Raw genomic sequence first — 14,541 nt, 5'->3', positions numbered from 1 at the left:
TAGCTTTGTGGTTTTGCTGTTTGGTGGATGATTTTAGACATGTTAGTGTCCTTAGTTTCTTGTGTATAAGTTGAAGATTATAATGGTACAACCTATCCCCATATGTACCAGCCCATAGAGCTGCTGTTATGAGGATGAAGTAGAAAATAATACTTTGCCCCAAGTTGATGTGCTCTGCAGATGATGATAACACCATTAATTCCGTCTAAGCCTGTCAAATGACAACAACTATTCAAGAGAGATATAGTAATAATGTATCATGCATTTTATAAAGCCAGGAGGAAGGATCTTGAATGTTTTCACTATAAAGAGATGGCAAATGGTTGAGGAGATAAGTATGTTTAGAATGATCTAAACATTTTACAATATATTTGTATATTGAAATATCCCATGGTACCCATTCATTGTAAATTTTTACATGTTTGTCCATTAAAATAAATTTAAGTAAAAGTGCATATCTTAATGAGTTGATCTAACTGGGTCACCTTCAGTGGGATCTAGGCTGATCATCACTTCCTCATCATCTTCTTTGGGGAAGCTCTGAAGGGACTGGATGGGATTTGACTTTGCATCCCTGTAGAATCCTGGTACAATGCATGATATCCTTTCTCCACAACTTAGTATCTCCATCATTCAGGGGAAAACAGTACATGCAAACTCATTTTCTGAACATCAACTTTAGCCAGAGTTAAGCTAAACAGCATCCTTGGGGTCAAGGTCTTCAATGCAGGCTGTGAACCAGTGGTGAGGAATGATTACAGGCCAGAGGAGTCCAGAGACCTCAGGTAACCACCACTGCCATGACTGGGGTTTGAAAGAATTTGGCCTGAAACCACCAATATGCCCATCATATTGGGAGACTGGTCCTGTTGCTTTCCATATTTGTGATGAATTGATAGCTGTGAAATTGAGATTCAATATCCTGGTAGGACTGGAGAAGAGAAATTTTCTTGAGAATAGTAAAATAAAACAAGCAACAGTTCCTTTTTATACAGAGAGAGAGAGAGAGAGAGAGAGAGAGAGAGAGAGAGAGAGAGAGAGAGAGAGAGAGAGAGACAGAAAGAGAGAGAGAAAGAGAACTTGGGATAATTCATCTTAGGTTTGTGATTCAATAACTAAAGCAACATCTGTGAACATTATCCCCAACTTAAGGCTGTAGGCACTTATAGCTGCCGTAGTCTAGGGAAGACACATTGGGCTTAGATGAAGATAGACCAGAGTTACATTTCCCCAGCTCTATATTTTCTGTATTTGACAAGAAGCACATTATTCAACTATGCTTCCTCATCTTTGGATGAATAACAGTTATTTCTCAATAGTCTGAAAATTTTTGGAGATGCCACAGAACAGTGCTGTCTAGCCAGCCTTTACAGACTGAGCCCAACATCCAATTTGAGCCCCTTGGCCCTACTGTAGACTGACATCACCATGAGTTTTAGCACCTACTGCAAAGTTGTTATTCTAGAGAGATCTAACCTCAGGCCATCCATGGAGGCACAGGCAGAGAAGACAAGCCCCACTCAGTGCTGGCTGCTCTTTGTGCATTGCTTCTCCTGCTTGTTCACAGGAAGGTGAGATCACAGGCCATTTGCTTTTGTTTTCACATTTGTCCCCAAGGAATCTGCTCAAAGTTGTAAATTATGTGACATCCTTAGTAACAACAATGTGATTCACCGTTAAATCACCCCATACCTAGTGTATATATTCACTTCTTGAATAGAGAGTTTGTTTAGGCAGACAGAGACTCAGTGGGGAAAGGACTGCTAGCTACAGAGGAACCAGGCAGGAGGTAATTTATCTTCCTCCTAACACTTCTCTTAGAAAAACAGCACAGCATACTTGATGACAAATGCTAATTGACAGTGTTTTGTTTTGTTTTTATATCAACAAGGCAATAGGGACTGGTGAGGACTGTGTCAGAGGGGAAAGGCCATTCCTGTCTAAAGGACAGTAGTCATTTCTCATTTCTGACTGATAGTTGCAGGATTGTTCCTTTTCCCATAGTTTGAGAAGGGAAATCTAGATTTCCATGTGAAACCAATCAACGTTTAATTGTTGTTAAACAATCAAAATTTGAAAAGTAGTACAAGCCCTGGATCACCCTTGAGTTTATAAGCTCCTATTTATATAAAATGGGCAAGTTGGGAGGGAAGAGAAGTTGTTGAGAGGGAGAAATAGTGGTGTGAACAAACACCCCACAAACCATATATAGAGTCTCCAGGGCAGAAGCAGAGGGCTTGCCTGTTTTAGTCAGGTGTTCACGTTTTCTTTAGGCTATACTTACTCAGGCAGGGTTGTAGTCAAATATCTTTAGTTTTTTTTTTTTTTTTTAAATAATAAGGTTGAAACAAAGATCATTGAAATTTAGAAGCAATAGGCTGTGTGTAGTGGTAAACACCACAGCACTTGGGAGGCAGAAAAGGTGGATCTTTGTGAGTTTGAGGCCAGCCTGGTGTACATAGTGAGCTGCAAGCCATTCAGGGTGACACATTGAGGCCTTGTTTTTGTTTTTAAAAAAAATTAGAAAAACTTAAATGATTAATATTTGCCAGAATTTATCACTGCAAATTAGAGAATTTTAGATTTGATTTCCAATTCTTTATCCTTAACATGATTAAAATGATTGCTTATTAAGCTTAGAATTAAGAAAAAGTTATATTTTTTCCTTAGCAGCTGAGCAAAAGACTCACTTGTGGAATGAATACTTAAAACTATGTGAGTTAGGAGTGTGTGTGTATGTGGGGGGAACAAAACTCATACCAGGGAGCATGTTTGGGAAATAGCAACTGGGCACCTGTTGGGCAGTCCATCAGATTGTGACTGGTCAGTCAGTGGACTAAAGTAGGGGAAGAAGAACAAAAATGCTTAAAATGAAAATTGACTGTTTTCTGGGTGGTGTATGATGCAATAAATCTCTTCCTTTTCTCCCCCACAAAGTACAATATCCGTCTTAGGAACTGCAGGGTTGTGTCTGTTCTCAAATAAGATACAAAGAGCTCAGTGTGTGTTGAATATAGCCTCTGGAGAGTGTGGGTGGAAGGAGGCAAGAATGCCCCTGGCAAATATGCCTGCCACTCATGCGTTAACTGAAAGCCATGCTCTGTATTTGAGTCCAGAGACCTCATTTCAAGAAATATTGTAGACCTTATCTCACCCCTATTATTCTATTTTGTTTAGCATTTAATTCAGTCTACAAGTTTTACTCAATATTCAATGGATGCCTGACATTATATATGCCATTATATACCCAGTTCAGGCAAAGACAGAACATAATGTTGGCTTTGATATCATAATTTGAGAGCCAAGATAAGTCATTGATTCAGGAATAAACCTTACCAAGCTCCAAACTGAAGATTTTATAAATTGAACAGGAACACTCTTTTCTTCAAGGCACTTGGAATTACAAAGGCTTTTATCCCAGTTGCTCAGGAGTCAAGTGCTGATGATCCAGTGGCCAATAGGGCACCTCCTAACCACTTCCAGGGCTTTGGGTGTGCTTCCCTTGGAATGACTTCAGGAAGTACATTAAAGTGGGGTCATGACAGCTTGCTGCAGGTAAATGCCCTGGTTGCCTTTGACAAGGTCATGAGATGCTAGCTGAGACTTCAGTTGGACTTCTAGGCCAAGGAGCTTCACGTATCCTTTCCTCAGACTTTCTGTATGTGTCTGTCTGAAGCCACATCTGTAAGAGGAACCTTTCACTCAGGGCTAGACTGCCAAAGGTATCCTGTACCTTGCTGCCACGGGCACCTCCAGATATATAGATACAGATCACTCTAGTAATCCCTCAACCAATTGTTACTATACCTCTAATATCTAATTCCCCTTTCATATTAATGGATTCTATCCATACTCATAGGTTCAACCAACCAAGTGTCAAAAATATCTGAAACAAAACAGACTTAGCTCTCTCTCCCCATGTAACGTCATTCATGAGAAACAGTATGTTTAATAATTATATGTTGAATGAATAGATAGATGGATGATGGACTAAAAAAATATAATCTGGGCATAGTTCAGTGTAAGTTAAGTGAGACAGTCTTGTTCTAGAATTTACCTTCTGGGAAGCAGACCCCAGACAGTGAGAGTTGTCTTGAAAGCACAGGTGATAGGGTAGCCTGCACAGAGGGAGCATCTAAAAATCAAACTTGGGAGGCAGGGGATGCTTCTGGGCACAAGCATGCTTGGGTTTTGAAGAAGTAGATGTTAGCTTAAGATGACTAGGCTGGAGGGAGAGGTGGAGAGGACACTTCAGTTAGAGGAGACAGTTTGCTTCAAGTCACACTGCTTTATATATAAAGAAATGGGGACTAGTTTCTGTGACTCAGGATCTGAGAACATATCATATAGTCCCCAGTCCCCCAAGTTTATTGGAGCTATGTGACTGATTTGGATGTATTCTCAAATTGTTCCATGAACTAGAGCCGGTAGCAATTACTCTGGATGTGACATGTATTTGGGGATAACACTGATCAGTATGTGTCCTAGGTTGTCTCTCCATTGCTGTGACAAAACACTCTAACCACAACCAACTTGGGGAGGAAAGGGTTTATTTTATTTTACATCTCCCGGGTCACAGTTTATCAGGGGGCCCAAGGTAGGAACTCAGGGCAGGAACCTGGAAGCAGGAGCTGGAGCACAGGCCATGGAGGAATGCTGCTTACTGGCTGATCAGCTTGCTTTCTTATGCAACATAGGCCCACCTGCCCATGAGTGGCACCACCCACAGTGGGCTGGGCCCTTCCATATCACTCAACAATCAAGAAGATGCCCCACAGACATGGCCGCAGGCCAGTTCAATGGAGGCAATTCCCCAGTTGAGGCTCCCTCAACCCAGGTGTGTCAAGTTGACACTAAAGCTATCCAGCACAATTGACCCCTTGTCAACTCAACACACAGACACATCACTATTAAACCATAACCTTTCCAATTCTTGTCCCCAAGATACATTGTTAACATTAATATCACAACATAACACAGTACAACCTTAAAAATCCCACAGTCCTTAAAAAAATCCAAACACTTAAAAGTTCATAATCTCTTTTAAAAGTTAAAAATTTGCTCCTTAATAATTAGTAGATGTGAAAAACATTACCATTGAAATCTACCTGATGACTTTAAATCCATGCTCAGATGCCAAGGAGCTCAGAAAGTAACCGAATGTGACTAGTAATAATCAGATATGTAGAGATTAGAAACGCATGTGCATCTTAGTGTCAATTGTATTAAAATGAATTTTTCTGTATGAAACTATATTTTAATAATGAAATGGAGATCTTTTTTAAAGTTTAAAACCTCATTTAATTTTATGTCTTATAGGGTTTATATGGAGTACAATATTGTATAACTGTATTAATTCAACTGTAAACCTAAAAATTTTGAAAGAGATGCATCTTAGCTCTGGAAATTGTTATTGAATATGTCAATGCTGTTGTAATGAAATGCTTCTTCTAATTATATGGTTATTAAATAAGTAATTTTCAAAAAATGAAAAAAAATCACAGAGAGTAAAAAAAAAAGTTTCTTAACTGTGGGCTTCTATAAAATCCGAAACAAGTACTGTCTTATTTCAAAGGGAAGAATCGGACTCAAGCAAAACCAAAGTACAGCAAAGTAGCTCAAGGCTGGACATCTGGGATTCACTCACGATCTTCTGGTCTCCAAAGGGTTCTGGCAACTCCACTTCTCTGACTCTGCTGCCCACAGCACACTCAGCTCGTCTTGCAGACCCAGGCCAGCTCCATTCCTTACCTACTGCGGTCCTTGGTGGTTGTCCCACGGTCCTGATATCTCCAAAAAGCTGGGGTCTCCGCTGAAACTGAGGCTACACCATCACTAATGGCTTTTTCTTGCCTCTCTGGGTGCAAAGCCTCAGATTCTCTCCATGGCCCCTTCAATCCTGGGGTCTTAACTGCAACTGAAGCTGCACTTTCACTTACGGCCTTTCCTGGCCTCTCAGAGTGCCAAGCCTCAGCTGCTGTCTGTGACCCCTTCACGCTTTCAACACCAGAACCATGCAGGAGACTCTTACACATTACCAAGTCCTGCCTCCAGTGTGAAATAGAGGTATGGGTCCCCTCTGTGTGCTGCCCCTGAGGAAATACCTCCCAGAAGACTTCACCTCAGTGATGCTGGTCTCTTGTTACTTACAGCTGATTTTTCAGCCCCAGCTAACCAGCATCAATTGTCCCAGTAAAGCAAAGGTTTTGCTTCAGGTTCTGATCTCTTCTTAGTCACAGCTGATTCTTTAGCCCAGTTGACCAGAACCCATAGATTCTCAATCCAAAGTCTTACATGAACAACCCTGATAGTCTATGCTTCCCTTTGAAGCTTCACAAGCTAGGCCTCCATTGTCTGCAACTCTCAACATAACTGTTCCAGCAAAAAACTCTGAGCACACAATGGCTTTTCTAGCCCAAAGTTCCAAACACTTCCACAGTCCTCCCCAAAACACCAAGGTCAGTCTGTCACAGCAATATCCCACTCTCTGGTACCCATTTCTGTCCTAGTTTGTCTCTCCATTGCTGTGACAAAACACTCTGACCACAACCAACTTGGGGAGGAAAGGGTTTATTCAGCTTACATCTCCCAGGTCGCAGTTCATCAGGGAGCCCAAGATATGAACTCACGGCAGGAACTTGGAAGCAGGAGCTGGAGCGCAGGCCATGGAGGAACATTGCTTACTTACTCCCCTGGCCCCTGCTCAGCCTGTTTTCTTATGCAACACAGGCCCACCTGCCCAGGGGTGGCACCACCCACAGTGGGCTGGGCCCTCCCACATCACTCATCAAGAAGATGCCCCATAGACATGGCCACAGACCAGTCCAATAGAGGAAATTCCCCAACTGAGGCTCCCTCAACCCAGGTGTGTCAAGTTGACACTAAAGCTATCCAGCACAGAATGCTACCGGGCCATGGCAACATCTTTATTTTTAGAAGGGATTCCCAATTTGGGATGATCAAACACCCCACCCAGCCCTCACCAGGCCCCGGAGACACACTGTGCTTTGGTGAGCAAGTCTTTATGGAAATGGGCCGACATGTTGGGTTATCTGATCCTCATACTCTTGGGCCATGGCATCATCTTTATTTTTAGAAGTGGTTCCCAATTCCGGATGATCAAACACCCCACCCAGCCCTCACCAGGCTCTGGAGACTCATTGCCTTGGTGAGGAAGTCTTTATAGAAATGGGAAGATGTGTTTGGTTAAGGCTGCTTTAAGTCTGTCTTATAGAGAGGATTTTCCCAAAATAAGAAGTTTCCTGTTTAAGGGCATTCCTGATGCTCCTTGAAAGGTTGTCTGGTGTAAAGGGGGCCAACAGCTGTGGGAACTTCTGTGGCTCCCACTCACTCTGGCTCTTCTAGTACTTTCTCTTGGTTAAAACACACACACACACACACACACACACACACACACACACACACACATCCCATTTAATTACTAAATAGGTTCACTGAAACAACTGTAACTAAATGGTCTTAATGGTCATGATGTACCTTTGTAGGCATTTATGTGAAAGAAAAGAAACTAAAACTGAGTGCCAACTCTGTATCAAATATTCTTTTGGTACTTTTCCAAATATTATCTCCTAGAAGGTCTGTAATAACCATGTGAGATGAGTGGTGCTGACCAAGTGATTGACAGTCTATCTATATCATGACTGGAAAGGAAGATTTTAAACAAAATCCAGTGACCATACAACTGTTTAATTGCATTTTACCACCTAATCAGAGCTGGTATATTAACTTCCATTTCTGGACAAAACGCTTTAAGAAAAGGGTTTTTGATGAAAATGATACAAATATAATATATATTGAAATGATCAAAAAAAAAAATAAAGTTAAAAAATTAAACTAGCCCCTTGGGGGAAAAATGAGGTATCCCAGGCTAGCCTCAAGCTATGTAGCTGGGATGACCTTGAGCTTCTGATCCTCCTGCCTCCACTTCCTCAATGCTGGGATTATAGTCATGTGCCACCAGGTCTTGCTTATGAGAGGCTAGAGATCAAACCCAGGGCTTCCTCCATACCAGGCAAGCACTCTACTGAGTTACATCCCCAGCCCCATCTCCTATTTTTATGTATTCCTTCAGAAACTTGTCTTCCATTACTTTGTCCCCTGTATGAGAATATCCAGTGGTCCAACAGGCTCTTGTCATTAGCCTGTTTTGGTCCTCATGGGTCTGGAAAGTCATGTGAGAAAGACTCCTTTCCTGCAATTCCTTGTCCTGAATAATGTCTCTGGAAGTTCACCTCTCCAACTCCACAGCAGTTGAGAGAGAATGAGGTTGTTGGTGGGTCTCTCAGTGACTTGGAAGTGAACTGGCTGGACCCATTGCAAGTTTGCCTCTTTGACTACCTTCCCAAGCCAATGATTTTGCCCATCTTAAAAATATAGACTGAAGATGATGCCTGTGTCTGAATTTTGAACTAAATTTGACCCCAATGCAGCTATATTGGCATTTGAAAAGCATGCTTTTGTGGCAGGGATTGAAAGGGTAAAACATGTTAAGGCATATGATATACTGTCATTGTTGTGGTTAGATTGTCTCTTGTCCCTCTGCATGTTGCTGTGAGGGGTTTGATGCAACCAAAGGGAATCTCTCATGATTAGTGGATTTATTGAAATGTCCCAGGACAAACTCAAAGATTATTCAGTTGTGAGTGATTGGAAGGAAGCTTACATCTCTGGAAGCATTGTTCATACCTCTTACCCGAGTAAGAAAATTTGACAATTATGGACTTTTAGAATACATTTCTAATATACTTTCTTAGTTTACAGAGTAAAAACCTAGTACCAAAAATAAACAAATAAAAATAGACCCAAACAATTCCTAAATCCAGTCCGTATCTTACATTAAGAATTGTTTTGAAGAGCTAGAGAGATGGTTCAATGGTTAAGAGCAATGGCTGTTCTTGCAGAGGACCTGGGTTTGATTCCCAGAACCCACATGGAGACTAACAACCTTTTGTAACTCCAGTTTCAGGGGAATTGATGCCCTCTTCTGACCTCCATGGGAATTTCATGATACCAGTGCATTTACATACATGTAGACAATACACTCATACACATAAAATTTAAAATAATAAAAATTTTTAAAAAGAGTATGTTCTGTGGTAAGCCCACCAGGTTTCAATGGAGAGTTACAAACTCAGGGTCACATAGACAGCCCTGGTTAAAAATAAGTGGGTCACAAAACAAAACAAAAAGACATGAATGTAAGAGAGGGACTTGTAGAGAGGAGGAGGTTGACAGGAGTGGGAGGGAGAGCAGAGAGGATGGGCAGTGAGAGTAATCAGAATACATTTTATATATACATGTATGAAACTGTCAATGAACAAATTTAGTAAGAGACTATAAACTATGAAAAAGCCAGAGAAAAGAATTTGTCCTATGTTATATCACATTACCCTTTTGTCTGTGATCATGAGCAAGATACCCTGCGTCTATTTCGGACTCCATCAGTCAGTGGCATCCGTCGAATTGGAAGCCTGACTTCCTGGCTTCCAGTCTCACTGGGTTTTGTTTTACCCTCCAGCTCCAAGCCTCGTGATTTGGGAGAGCTGTAAGTTGTGCTGTAGGCAGCCCCTCTCCCCTCGGATGTTCAAGAAGAAGCCTCAAAGAGGTACATCCCTAGTGGGGTAACATACAAAGCGGGACCTTTTCAGAAAGCATTTCTGTGGCTTAGCAAGTGGACATAGAAGTGGAAACTGTGACCCTCTAAGTTATATGTGCAGGATCCTTGAGAACAGAGGAACAGTCAGAGAGAGACTCACTTCTTGGCCAGCAAGCATACTCTACATTGACTTATAGGATTGGGCAAGGATGGAGATGCTTGCAGACTGTTGGAAATGTTGGTCTGTCTTAGAGGTCCAGGCCTTTTAACAGTGAGAATGGAGTGTCCTTTGGTGAATTAGAGGAATCCTGGCTGTGGGACATGGTCCCATGCATTTTCAATGCAGTAGTCAGAGTGAGCACAGCTAGCATTTCCAGCATTAACCAAACACATTGACCATCTAAAGGAAAGCTCCCTCAGCAAACATTATTTTTGTTCTGTGAGATTGGACCTTAGTATCTCTCATGAGGGTGATTTTTGGATATCTGTGCCCCCTGTGCCTTCTGAAGTTCTCAGGCCTGGGATTGGTCTTAGGCAATGGAGAGGCAGATGTGGGATGCATTGCTGACCTCACAACTCCAGGCAGAACACGCTGGTTGCTTTCGGGCTCCCTGGAGGGCATGTTCTGTTGCCACCTCATTGAGCCAGTGAGGGGGGAAAAACAGAATTGGTGCCAGATGAGGGACACAACAGTGTGCCACAGGAAATTAGAAGTCAACACCATATCTAATGAGCCTGTCATTAGAGGCTCTTGGCAGAGCAAGGAAAATGGAGTGCTAATGAAAAGCATGTTCTGAGAATAGTTGAAAACTTAGTATTGTTCCATTATGTATTCCCTTGGAGTCATGGAGCGCAATTCATATGATAAGCTGAGTCCGCCATCAAAACAGAACTCATGTGGATTTGCATGGAAAGAAACTGGGCAACAATTGCAAAATTAGCAGCTGTTTAAATAATTTAAAGGTGAAGCCACAGCCAAAGGAAATTGTAGGCTCATTGTTAAAGGTTTTAGTTATCCCTACAGCTGTCTGATCACATGGCTTACTTTGTTGGGCAATGGAGGCCACTGGAGAGGTCTGATTGAGCTGGCCTCCAGCATTTGGGAGTTCATTGCCAATTCCAGCATCCAGGATGTACCCAAGTAGGAATAGAGATGACTAACAAATGGGGCCATAGCTCAGTGGTAGAGGTGACTAAGAGTATTGGAGAGCATTTAGTTCTGTGGAGTTGGTGCAGCTCAACTCCAAGCCTTGGTGTTCAAATTCTCTATTGCTTTGTTATACTTGCACAGCTGCAGGATTTAGGGAGTGGATGTTAACAAAAGGACAAGCATGCACCCTCGAAGGGACTTACTGTGTCAATCCAGAATTACACAGGCCCGGTTGGGCTCTTTCTGCTCACATATACAATAATCTTTGATATTAATATTTTATATTAATATTCTATAATGACCTCCTCTTGGGGCTCCCCTCGTGGTCTGAGAGATGCAACAATTGATGAGGCTGCTATAGAATTTTTACAGATAATTTTAGGAGTCGCCCTGTGTCCCTGGCTGCAATTGGGGCTCTGATTTACCTTAAGAATTATTTTCTGGGTCATCAAGATGGCTCAGTCGATAAAAGCACTCACTGTGCAAGCCGAAAAACCTGAGATGGATCCCCAGAACCCACAGTGGACACAGAGAACTGGCTCCCGAGGGTTGTCCTCTGACCTCTTCCATGTGTGCACTGTGGTGCCCCTCCCACCTCTCTGTACACCCTCACACACTAATAATAAATAACGTTAAATATTAAAAACTGTTTTATGTGCATGTGTCAGGAACACTTAGAAGTCTGAAGTATCTGCCTAATTCCAAGAGAGCAAGTTACAGAGATTCTCAGTAAACACTAGTGGTCTCGTGACATTTTGATGCTGCTGGTTTGATGTGGCTGTTTTGATTCAGGGCTTCAGGGACATTTTTATCATAGCCTAAAATGCAAACCATTAAGCAAACAGCAGTTTTGTTCAGCTAAGGAAATGTGTGCAACAGGCACCCTGCCCCAGCTCAGGGCTGAATACAGATGTGAATCTAATATTGGTGTGTTTCTACTTTGTTGTGGTTGTTTTGATGGCTGATGCTTTCATTACATCATATGGATCTTGCCAGAATGCTTGCTTTTAATATTGCTAGTGTCACTTTAATGCCGACATGTGCCTGACTCTAATTTCAATGGCAGGAGGGTACAAGCAAAGCAGAAGGCAAGAAGATTAACAGTCTCAGGGGATGGCAGAGTTTTGCCGAGGGCTGGCTAAGGGAGTAAGCTCACCATTCTAGAATGCATACCGCCTCCATTCTTCACTGGCTGTTTCCTGGTTTTGAGCCTCATTTTGCAATAATATCTGGAAAAATGTTTAAAAATGGAAAAAGAGCCAAATGTAAACACAGAAATGTGGTTTGTCCCTGTTAAAGAGATCATTTTGATCATTTTCTCCTGCCGTGCTCTATAAAGTACTTTGCTGTCTGTTTCCCTTGGCAGTGGTGGAGTGGTACTGTTTGCTTGCTGATCCTTGTGAATGGGTGGGGAGCAGCTATGCCCTATTTTCTTTTTTTAGGTGGTCTGAGTGTTCCTAAGTGCCCATATATGTCAGGAAATCAGAGATTGCCTTAAACTTAATGAGTAAAACTTTAGGAGAGATGAAGAAGTGTATATTTTAACTATTTTCATCTGAGTATCCTACGAGACTGTGAAATAGTATTCCTGATTTTCAAGGCATTTGGTAGCAAATATAGTACTCAGTTATGAAAAAGTAAGCCATTGTGTTTAAGTTCCAAGTTTCAGTTCTGAGACCAGGAAGCTAAGTTCTTGGTATCTTGTTGGAATGGTAGTGCTACTGGATAGGTCCCCTAACAAAGTCACCTTTGCCATGAACTTGAAAAGCAACCTTCTTCATGTTCTCTGGAGAAAGGAGCTACCTATGGCAGGCACCACACTAGAGTACTTTTGTTGAAACTTTATGTGTATGTGCAGCTTCATGTGCATGTAGATGTGTGTGCAGTATGTGTATATGCATGTGGAGGCTAGAGGTCAATCTTGGGTGCCATTATTCAGATGTCATCCACCTTGGTTTTTGAGACAAAGTGTTCATGTTTGGCTTGGAACTCACTGATTAGGCTAGGCTGGCCAGATAGCCCCAGGGAGCCACCCGTCTCTGCTTCCTCGGCACTGAAATTACAAGTGTGTGCCACCACAACCTGCTTTTAAACATGGATTTCAGGAATTAAACTCGGATCCTCATGGCTGTTGGGCAAGCACTTTACCAACCGAGCCATCTCTCGGCACCCCTTTGTTGAGTTTTTATGAAGTAGGTTTTAAACCCTTCTTTCCACACATCACACAGCTAGTAAATTCTAGTCAGGACTCGAAGACTTAAGCCCTCATTCTTACCATTATCATCAGTGATGCCAGACCATTGCTGTACAGATAGGCATTGGTTCCACAAGGGTTTGTCTAGTTTGTAGTAAGAATACCCTGGTGTTCTACTTTGCTTCTCTGTTGCCATGACAAACACTCTGACCAAGGGGTTGGAGAGCTGGCTCATTGGTTAAGAGCACTGGCTGCTCTTGCAGAGGACCTGGGTTCGATTCCCATATGGTGGCTAACAACTGTCTGTAACTCCAGTTCCTGGGGAATTTGATGCCCTCTTCTGACCTCTGCTGGCATTGTACTATGTGGGTGCACTTACATACATGCAGGCAATACAATTATACACGTAAAATAAAAATAATAGATAAAATATTTTTAAAGCCACTCTGACCCAAACCAACTTGCGGAGGAAAGGGTTTATTTGGCTTACATCTCCTGGGTCACAGTTTATCACTGAAAGAGCCCAAGGTAGGAACTCAGGGCAGGAACATGGAGGCAGGAGCTGAAGCACAGGCCATGGAAGAATGCTGCTTATCTGCTTGCTTCCCTGGCCTGTGCTCAGCCTACATTCTTATATAATCCAGGAACACCTGCCCAGGGATGGAACCACCCACAGTGGGCTGGGCCCTCCCACATCACTCAACAATCAAGAAAATGCCCCACAGACATGGCCACAGGCCAGTCCAATGGAGGAAATTCTTCAGTTGTGGTTCCCTCTACCCAGGTGTGTCAAGTGGACAACTGAAGCTGTCTGGCACACTGGGACACTGGGTAAGGGAAGCATCCTTGTTTCTTGGAAGGCACTGCCCGTGTCATGTCCTCAGATAGTGGCATGTCTTTGTCTTTCTAGGTATTAAATGCTTTTCGGATTTTTTTTCATTGGTGTTGTTTCGTTTTGTTTTGTTTCCTTTATCAAATGATGGTAATTGTGTACAGAAGCTACAAACTATCTTAAATTTATCAATGTGAAAAACTGGCTTTTATGTCAATGTCCAAGCTTCATAGTGAGAGTCTTATTGGCCTGGGAAAAGATAAAGTACGGAGTGGGGAGAGGAGCAGGGTCCGAGGGCTGTATTGGGCAGAGTCTCCAAACAGCTTAGGTTCATCTGGGGTGGGGGTGGACTATCTGGAAAGTGGTTGAGCTGCATCACAGATGATACTGATCAAAATGCTCCTTATGAGCATACATATATATAGCTAAAAGTTACTTGACCAACAGCAAAGCCAGACAGGCGATACCTTCAGTCGAGTTGTTGGCCAGGATGGATAAAGGCTCTTCCAGATAGTAACCTAACACACTACTGGAAAAATGAACAGCAGACCCCAATTCTATCCAAAGGAATACTGACAACGGATTGCCGTAGATGAGGAACAGCTGACCCTCCTGGAACAGGGACCTCTGGCTGACTAGATATACCAGAAGGGCAGATAGGGGGGAATGGATGGGGGTGCTGACAGTACAGTGGACAGTGGCAGGGATGGCAGAGTATGGAGGCTCTAGTGGGAGAGGAAGGCTGTCTA

At 42.5% G+C, this 14,541-nt stretch overlaps 1 protein-coding gene across 5 annotated transcripts in view; it reads left to right on the top strand.

Annotated features, from left to right (window-relative positions):
- The window catches only part of Slc1a2 (solute carrier family 1 member 2), a 147,698-nt gene that overhangs the window by 81,171 nt on the left and 51,986 nt on the right, over positions 1-14,541 (top strand). Inside the window, exon 1 of one of the 5 annotated variants that reach the window (XM_008852379.2) lies at positions 9,609-9,625. The exons of the other annotated variants lie outside the window; for them this stretch is intronic. The gene's annotated coding sequence lies outside the window, so the exon portion shown is untranslated. Of the gene's footprint in view, positions 1-9,608; positions 9,626-14,541 lie in introns of those variants that run through there. 5 annotated transcript variants of the gene reach the window in all.

Source organism: Nannospalax galili, unplaced genomic scaffold, assembly GCF_000622305.1.
Source record: "Nannospalax galili isolate Female #2095 unplaced genomic scaffold, S.galili_v1.0 scaffold126, whole genome shotgun sequence".
Classification (NCBI taxonomy): Eukaryota; Metazoa; Chordata; class Mammalia; order Rodentia; family Spalacidae; genus Nannospalax; species Nannospalax galili.
Note: the sequence above shows the minus strand (reverse complement) of the source record. Positions and strands in the feature narration are given on the sequence as shown.